The sequence below is a fragment of the Ailuropoda melanoleuca genome, unplaced genomic scaffold (assembly GCF_002007445.2).
Source record: "Ailuropoda melanoleuca isolate Jingjing unplaced genomic scaffold, ASM200744v2 unplaced-scaffold11384, whole genome shotgun sequence".
Classification (NCBI taxonomy): Eukaryota; Metazoa; Chordata; class Mammalia; order Carnivora; family Ursidae; genus Ailuropoda; species Ailuropoda melanoleuca.
In genome coordinates this window covers 1,240,539-1,250,637 of record NW_023179820.1, presented here as the reverse complement: position 1 = coordinate 1,250,637, position 10,099 = coordinate 1,240,539, and positions in this window count along the sequence as shown.

Here is a 10,099-nt window from a genome sequence, read left to right as displayed (position 1 = left end):
AAATAAATAAATAAATAAATAAATAAATAAATCATCGAACTTTACATCAAAAACCAGGGATGTACTGTATGGTGAATAACATAATATAATAAAAATATTATGAAAATATTAATTAAATAATAATTAATTAATTTAAAAATTGCACTATAAATTTAATTTTAGACATTAACCCCCTTTATAAAAAGGTAGCAGATTCTATTACCCCAGTCTATAATAAATGCAATAGCCACAAGTTGTCCTGCTTCCTTTTCCATAGATCCTGTCCATCTTTCTTATGCTTTCAGGGCACTGGCATGACCAACTTCTAACCTTGGACCCTGTTGGCAGAAAAAAATGTTAGTGATTACGAGCAAGAAAAGAAAAACTATAAGAACAGGGGACAAGTCTGGGTGGTAGAATCCAATAATGGCGGGACTTACAGCTTAAATGAACTGTTCTTGAGGTATGCTTTACTTAACACACCCAAGGTCAGAAAAACATGGAACACAGCTTTAAAAACTAAACAATAACATAAAACCCTGCATGTTTCATGAGGGGAGAAAGAGTAGGCTTGGCAACCATTAGACTAGCAATGAGATGTTTATAGAAACCTAGACTAGACTACAGTGATGCAAAGAGATAGAAGAGGAAAGGGAAGTTGTCATTTATTTAAAAGACTAATTTGTCTATTGAAGGATGAAAGACTGAAATGAATAAGGCAGTTTCCAGGTTTTGACCAGGGATTGAATCAACAGTATCACTGACAAAAATAGGGAAACAGGAAGGAGAGTTTTTATGTGGTGTGTATAGTATAGCAGAAGATGCACAGGACAAGTTTAAAAACCCTCATCTTAGTCATCTTAGTGGCCATTATTTCATGGTATAGCTCTGGGCAAGTCAATTAATTGAACCGATTTCATTTCTCTCGTTTGTGAATACTAAGTGATATTCGAAAATGAAGCTCATGTGCTGCTATTCCATTGTTCTGTAACTTTAGACAACATTGCTGATCAATTATAACCCTGTTTCCACTATGCCTGGATATGGCCTTAGAATTTTCCTCAACCAGCATTATAGGGGGCCAAGATAAATCTACTGGAGTTTCCATAAAAGATGAAATCTGTGCTCCATAATGGATCACTAAGTTCCTGTCCTTTTATTTTAGAAAAGACAATATGTTTAACTATGTAGTTTTGAAATTTATTGATATATGGAAATTCTAATTCAGAAAAATGGAAAACTAACAATGAAAATAGGCTTTCATTTCTGCTTTCATGAGTTAGGTAGGAACACTGAGGAAACTCCCTGTCCACAACTGGCTCACAGAGATAAATATGACACACTCTTCAAGGGTTGTTATCCTCCCAAAATGTAGAAGAGGTCTCCAGGAACAACGCCAAACAAAAATACAATTGATGAGAACTAAAGCCAGAGCTTGTTGTGAGGGGGAGTAGAGAGGGTAAGACTGGAGAAAGCAAGGGTTAAGGATTTGGCAGTTGGGCAATGTTAGGGCAAGAACACCAGAGACCATGAGCAGAGCCACAGAAACCCAGAGGTGGGAGTAAATATGGTGTGGACTAATAGTAGCGGCTTTCTGAGTCCTGATTTAGATGGGCAAAGTTGCAGGAATATTGACCAAAAGAACAGCACTGAGAAAGAAGCTGAGTTTGACATACCCACACTGAGACAAAACCTTCAGGACGGGGTGAGTAGATCTTGAATGAGGATGTCCTCACACTAATTATAAAAGTAGAAATCCTCTATCTACCCTCTTTGAAGAGCACTTCCCCAGGTTAGAACTACATCTCTCATAGACTCAATTCAAGCATGGCCTCACAAAGATTACCATGCACACTAGAAGCTTAGCCTCTTGGTGAGAGATACAACATACAAAAAATCCTTACATGAAATGTTCAAAGAGATAAAGGATGAAAAACATACAAAGATGAGTCTACCGAAAAAAATTATTAATAGCAAAAATATAATCTTAACACATTAACCTCCAGAATAAAAGGTATAATGGTTGGATTGAAATCTCAAAGAATTGTGTTAAATATTAGAAAGATTAGACATAGTTGACAAGAGAGTTAGTGAACTGGAAGATATTCAAATCATTTAGAATGTAGTGAAAAAAGAAAAGGAGATGAAAATCGTGAAAGAGAGTTGAAGAAATATGGAAGATGTAATGAGAAGATCTATTATCCACCTAAATGGAGTCCCAGAAAGAGAAATTTGATGGAACGTTAAAAAGGCAAAAGGTAGAGACAATAGAGACAATAGCTGCAGATTTTCCAGAAATTATGTCAACCATGAATCCATAGACCCAGGAATCACTACTTATACTAAGAAAGATTAATAAAAAGACATCATGTGTAGTCAAACTGGAGAACAACAAAATCAAAGAGAATATAATGAAAGTATAAAGAAAGAAGGGATATATCACTTAAAAGGGAATAGCAGTTAAATAATGGCAGACTTTTCAACAATAGACACCAGATAAGTGGAATGGTAACTACTAGGTGTTAAGAGAAAGTAATATCTAACCCAGAACTATATACACTGCAAAAATATGTGAAAAAATGGAAAAGCATAATGAACCCAAAGGAATTTTTAAAAAGGAGCAGAGAGCAACAAAATGGAAAACAAAGTTACAATGAATAAAATCAACAAATCTACAAGTTGGTTCTTTAAAAAAAAATCTATGAAGTAGAAAAGTCCTCAACTTTAAGGAAAAAGAGAAAGGCACAAATATGTAATATTACAAATGTTGACAACTATAGTTTGAGCAAAGATTTAAAGGATAATAAAGATAATTCTACCAACAGCTTTATACCAGTAGGATTTGAAAATGTAGACAAGATGGATAAATTTACGGAAAGATATAAGCCACTTTGGCAGTTTTAAACTATGTCCACAAATCCATTGACCCTCCTCCCATTAGGAGTTCAGGATCATGACCCCTCCCCTTGAATGTCAGCTGATTTTAAAGATGTATATAACCATATAATTCATGGAAATTGAAAAAGCTTTCAATGCTATGTTATAAAAGATAGTGAAGCTTTCATTTTGTTCACCGGGACACTCGCTTTTGGAGCCCTGAGCTGCCTTTTAAGAAGTCTGACCACCATAGGGTCACTAAGCTGTATGGAAACCCAGGCTGGAAGCCTCAGCTGACAGCCAGGATCATTCACTAGATAAGTGAGTAAAGAGGTCTCTAGATGAAGCCAGCCTCTAGCCATTGGGTCATGCCCAGCCATGAATCTGCTCAGATACAGCCCCAGATATCAGAGAACAGAGACAAGCCATCCTTACTGTAACTTGCAAGAAATCCAATCTGCCAGAATCCATAAATTTTATAAAAATGACTATTGTTAAGCTACTAAGTCTGGGAGTAATTTGTTATTCAGGAACTAGAACAGTTACTAAAACTTACTCAAGAAGAAATAGAAATTATGAAAAGTAATGACTATCAATGAAATTCCAAGACTGTACTTTTGGTGTTGAATCTGAAAGATCATTGCCAAACCCAAGGTCACCTAAATTTTCTCCTATGCTTTCCACTACAAGTGTAAGGTTTTGTATCTTAGATTGAAGTCTGTGATCATTTTGTGTTAATGTTTTGGAAGGTATAAGGTATATAGAGGTATAAGGTGAATGGTAAAATGTATCTAGATTAATTTTCTTGCATAGGGATGTCCAGTTGGCCCAGCACCATTTGTTGAAAAGACTATCCTTTCTCCACTGAACTGCCTTTGCTCCTTTCTCAAAGATCAACTCATTACATTTGTGTTAGTCTACTATGGGGCTTTCCATCCTATTCCATTTATCTATTTACTTAATCTTTTGTCATACCACACAAACTTGATTACTGTATCTTTTTTTAAGATTTTATTTATTTCGTCCACAATAGCCAAACTGTGGAAGGAGTCAAGATGCCCTTCAACAGGCGAATGGATAAAGAAGTCGTGGTCCATATATACAATGGAATATTACTCAGCCATCAGAAAGGATGAATATTCAACATTTGCATTGACACGGATGGAACTGGGGGGGATTATGCTAAGTGAAGTAAGTCAAACAGAGAAAGACAATTATCATATGGTTTTACTTATATGTGGGACATAAGGAGTAGCATGGAGGACATGAGGAGAAGAAAGGAAAAATGAAGGCAGGGAAATCAGAGGGATAGATGAACAATGAGACACTGTGGTCTCCGGGAAACAAACTGAGGGTTTCAGAAGGGAGGGGGTGGGGGGATGGGCTAGCCTGGTGATGGGTATTAAGGAGGGCACATATTGCAATGAGCACCGGGTGTTATACGCAAACAATGAATCATGGAACACTTCATCAAAAACTAACGAAATACTGTATGGTGACTAACACAACATAATAAAAAAAAAAAGTTCTCAGAGCAATAAAGAAAAAGATTTTATTTATTTATTTGAAAGGGAGAGCATAAACAGGTGGAGGGGCAAAGGGAGAGAGAGAAGCAGGCTCCCTGCTGAGCAGGAAGCCCAACACACCGCTCGATCCCAGGACCCTGGGATCATGACCTGAGCTGAAGGCAGATGCTTAGTTAACTGAGCCACCCAGGGGTCGCAGATATAATCTGATATTGAGAAGGATTAGAAAAGTAACACCTCAGTAGCAATGAGCACAACTAGCACCCAGACCTTGGTTTCTTTTTTCTTTTTTAATTTTATTTATTTATTTGACAGAGTGAGAGACAGCCAGCGAGAGAAGGAACACAAGCAGGGGGAGTGGGAGAGGAAGAAGCAGGCTCCCAGAGGAGGACCCCAATGTGGTGCTCAATCCCAGGACTCTGGGATCACAACCTGAGCTGAAGGCAGATGTTTAACAACTGAGCCACCCAGGTGTCCCTAGACCTTGGTTTCTAAATACCTTTTCCAATAAAGAAATCAGATAACACTGGTTGGTTCTAGGGCTGGGACAGCAAAAATAAAAGATGAGCCTGTGCCATCTTAAAGTGAGAACAAGTAAAGAATTGCAAAAACAATGATACAATAATGAATAAGAAAAGAACAAGAATGAAGAATGAACAGAAAACAAAAAGAAAGTCAAAAGTCTTAGGAGTCAACCTAAAAGGGCTTCCACAGACAGAAGTTAGAATTTGAAGTGACAAAATAAACAATACTATTGGATTATAATCCAAAGAATTAAATAAGTATCCCTAAGTCCACACATATATAAATAAATAAATAAATAAATTATAAAAGAGAGGGAACATGCAAACTTTTCTTTGTGAATGAACACAAAAGTGAGAAAAATAAAAAAATAATAAAAGATCACCATCAGAACACCACAATAATAGTTACACATTTATGCATATACAAGACCCACCTCTGAGCGCTAACATTTTTGAGAAAGTGTTTAAGCAAAAACAGTGATATTTGTATAATCTCAAACTATTTCTATCAAAATATTTAGTAGTTAAAAAGTGGAAAATGGGGTGCCTGGGTGGCTCAGTCGGGTCTTTGTCTTTAGCTTAGGTCATGATCCCAGGGTCCTTGGATCGAGCCCCAAGTTGGGCTCCCTGCTCAATGGGGAACCTGTTTCTCCCTCTGCCTATCCTCTTGCTCATACTTTCTCCTCTCTCTCTCTCTCTCTCTCTCTCTCTCTCTCTAATAAATACATAAAATCTTTAAAAAATAAAATAAAATAAAAATAAAAAGTGGAAAATAGTAACTTTGCAATGGAGATTTCCAGTAGATACCTCCTTAGCCAAGTAAATCAAAACTAGCATTGCCATTAGTACAAATCAACATCATGTTCCTTAATATGATGCACTGAAAAGGTCACATCACCTCTGTTGTAAGCTTTTCAATAATGCATAATTTAAAACTAATCCAGAAAAAAATAGATTGAGAAATATTTTATAAAATAACTGACTAGCCTTCCTCAAGATCATGAAAACCAAGGAAAGACTAAGAAACTATGACAGAAAGGAAGAGAAAAAAAGACATGAAGACTAATAAAATGTGGGATTCTGGACTGGGTTCCAGGAAGATGAAAGATCAGCAGTACAAAATTTCATGAAATCAAATGAATTCTTTAGTTAATAGTATTGTGTCAAGGTCAATTTCTTGATCATTGTTCTATGACTATATTAGGCATGTGAGAGAATTGTGGAAGGTGACTGCAAACTTTTTTTATTCTTTTTTCAACTGTTATGCAAATCAAAAACTATCTCAAATTTCTTTAAAGTTAAAGAATGGGGAAACATTTTACTGATATGTAACAGTCTCAAAAATATATTCTTAAATGACAGGAAAAATATGCAGAACAGGATATAAAATATGCTAACATGTAAAAACAAAGTGGTGGGGGTTGGAATTTTTTGTACATATTGCTTGTAAATGCATAAAATACTTATAGAAAGTTACACAAGAAACAGACCACATGTAGGAAGGGAAAATAAGCGTTTAATAGAGAAAGGTGGGAGTATTTTCACTGTGTGCCTTTTGTGATCTATGTTCAAAAAAGGTACAATTTAAATTTTAAAAATAAATAAAATTTTAGTGATGGCAGGATAAAAATGAATCACTAATGCCATCTTAGCTCAAATAGATTTCATAGCAGAGCACAGACTTTGGGGATGCCTGGGCTGCTCAGTCAGTTAAGCATCTGACTCGTGGTTTCAGCTCAGGTCATGATGTCATGGGTTGTGAAATCAAACTCCACATTAGGCTCCACACTTAGCAGGGAGTCTGCTTGAGATTCTCTCCCTCTCCCTTTGTGCCCCCCCACCAAATAATAAATAAATAAATCTTCTTGTAAAAAAGAAAGAGCATAGATTTCTGTCTGGGAACATAATCATCTTACTAATGAATGAAGGCTATCCAGGCAGAATTTGAAAATGAAATTCTGTGTTCTTCAACACACTCAAGTATCTTCCCATGAATTTGTAATTCTCTCTAATTTCTCTAATAGGACATTTCTCTAATAGTCTTACTATTAGATATTCAATCCAAGATGAACTCAGGAGAGAAAATAAGTCCATGGCAGCACTGCACATTCTGCCAGGTTCTTCCAGAGTCCCAGACATATATTTTTCAGTGCTTCCCTAAGCCGGGGAGTCTCTTAATCTTGGACTCAAACTCTCCTCTGCTTTAGTCCCCTGAATAGGAGCCCTCAATGCATCTGTTTATGGATTAGTTTCTCCAGGACCTAATTATGTCTGTTTTTCTAATCATTCTAATCAAATGAAAAAAAAAAGTGTTCACTTTATTCTATAGACCCACCAGAATAGAATGGCTAGTCTGGGTCAGAGGTGGAACACGTCAGAAATAATATACTTCTGTCAAAACATCATAAACACATATGTCATCTAAAATCTTGAAAAAGGTAAAATACATAAAGTTTTCTGAAATACATTTATCTTTTGTGGTTCTATTTTTAATTACAGAGCACATGGAAAGCTGAACAATACTATGTGAGATAGGCAGAATAATAGCCCCCAAAGATGTCCACATCTTAATTTCCAGAATCCAGGAATACCTTATGTTATGTGGCAATGGGGAATTGAGGTAACAGATGGAATCAAATCAAGGTTGCTAGTCAGCTGACCTTAAAATAGGGAGATTATCTCAGATTATCTGAGTGTTCCCAACATAATCACAAAGGTCTTTAAATGTGAAAGATGGAGGCCAGAGGACAATTGCAAGAATGAGACATTGTGAGGAGAACTTGTTCTTTTGCTGGCTTAGAAGATGGAGGATGAGGGAGGAGGAGTTAAGATGGCGGAGGAGTAGAGGTCCCATTTTTCAGCTGGTCCCCTGAGTTGAGCTGGATATCTACCAGACCATCCTGAAAACCCATGGAATCAGCCTGAGATGCAGGAAGATACATCTGGATCTCTACAAATGAACATCTCCAGCACTGAGTATTGAGGTACGAAGCGGGGAGCCATGAATCCCGCACAGATATCGGAAGATAAACGGAAGGGGGAAGGAGCCACTGTGCTCGGGCGCCAGAAAGCAGTAGCCTTCTGCACTGGGGAGCACGCTGACTCGTAGACTGGCACCCGTGTGGGAGCAGACTGAGACCATGAGCCTGGGAACGTGCATGCGACCAGACTGAAAACTGGAGCTCCTGAGCGCTCACTGGAACTAGACTGAAACTGGGAGTTCAGGAGTGGGTGGACATCCAGACTGAAAACCAGAGCTCCGGAGTGCTCACTGGAACTGGTCTGATACTGGGAGCTCGGGAGCTCGCTCGCGACCAGACTGAAAACCGGCACTCAGGGATACGCGCGAACCACACTGAAACAGAGAGCTTGGGAGCGCGCAGGAACCAGGGGCGGCTGCTGGTGTTAGAAACACAAAGGACAGAGACGTGCAGGCCCTGGAAGTGAGGGCTGGGACTTGGGCTGGGACTCCGGCTGTGGGGAGACAACCCAGGATGCTGCAGGGTTTTTAGTTGCGCCAGCAGAAACAGAGTTAAAGAGACCAAGAGAGCTCAGTGGCAAGCACACTGCCATCTCTCTGTTCTGAGACAGAGGCTAGGGTTTGGTTGCTGCCACTCTGACTCTCAGAAGAGCTACAGGAAAACGCCAGGGAAAGCCACCAGAGAACAAAAGCCTGGAAATACCAGCTCACATTGTGCCAATCCCCATTCCCCCACATAGGGGACAGGGACACTCTACCCAAACACGGTTGCCTGGATATCTGCGCAGCAGGCCCCTCCCCCATAAGGCAGTCTGAAAAATCAAGAAGCCCACATCCTTAAGGTCGCTATAAAACAAGAGCACACTGCTGGGTCCAGGTCAATAATTTTGGCTCTGGTCAACCCCGCAACCTCTCCTCATCAGAATGACGAGAAGGAGAAATCCCCCCCAACAAAGAAAAGATAATGAGTCTATGGCCTCTGCCACAGAACTGATGGATATGGATATAACCAAACTATCAGAAATGGAGTTCAGAGTAACAATGGTCAAGATGATGTGTAGACTTGAAAAAATTATTAACGAAAATATTAATGAGAATATAGAATCTCTAAAGGTGGAAATGAGAACAAATCTGGCAGAAATTAAAAAGGATGTGAATCAAATGCAGTCAAAACTAGATGCTCTGATGGCCAGGGTGAATGAGGCAGAAGAAAGAATTAGTGAATTGGAGGATGGGTGGGTAGAAGAGAAAGCTAAAACAGAAACTTGGCTCAAAAAAATCCAATCTCAAGAATGTAGGTAACAGGAGATTACTGACTCAATGAAACATTCCAATGTCAGAATCATGAGCATCCCTGAGGGGGTGAAGAAAGAGAGAGGTCTAGAAGAGATATTTGAACAATTGTAGCTGAAAACTTCCCTAATCTAGCAAAGGAAACAAGCATTTGTGCCCAAGAGGCCAAGAGGACCCTCCCAAATTCAACCACGACAAACCTACACCATGTCACGTCATAGCACAACTCACAAATATTAGATCCAAGGATACAGTATTGAAAGCGGCCAGGGCAAAAAAAATTTCATATACAGGGGCAAAAATATCAGAATTACGTCAGATCGATAAGCCACTGGCAAGACTTATTCAAAAGAATAGAGAAAGGACCCAAATTAATAAAATTATAAATGAAAAGGGAGAGGTCATAACCAACACCAATGAAATAGGAAGTATCACTAGAAACTTTTATCAACAGCTTAATGCCAATAAATTAAACAAGCTGGAAGAAATGGATGCCTTCCTGGAAACGTATAAACTACCAAGACTGAAACAGGAAGAAATTGATTTTTTAAAAACACCAATTAATTATGAAGAGATTAAAGCAGTGATCAAAAACCTCCCCAAAAACAAGACTCCAGGGCCTGACGGATTCCCCGGGAAATTCTACAAAACATTCAAAAAGAAATAATACCTATTCTCCTGAAGCTGTTTCAAAAAATAGAAAGAGAAGGAAAACTACCAAACTCATTCTATGAGGCCAGTATTACCTTGATCCCCAAACCAGGCAAAGTCCCCGTCAAAAATGAGAATTACACACCGATATCCCTGATGAATATGGACGCCAAAATTCTCAACAAGATCCTAGCTAATAGGATCCAACAGTACATTAAAAGGATTATCCATCATGACGAGGTGGGATTCATCATGGGATGCAAGTGTGG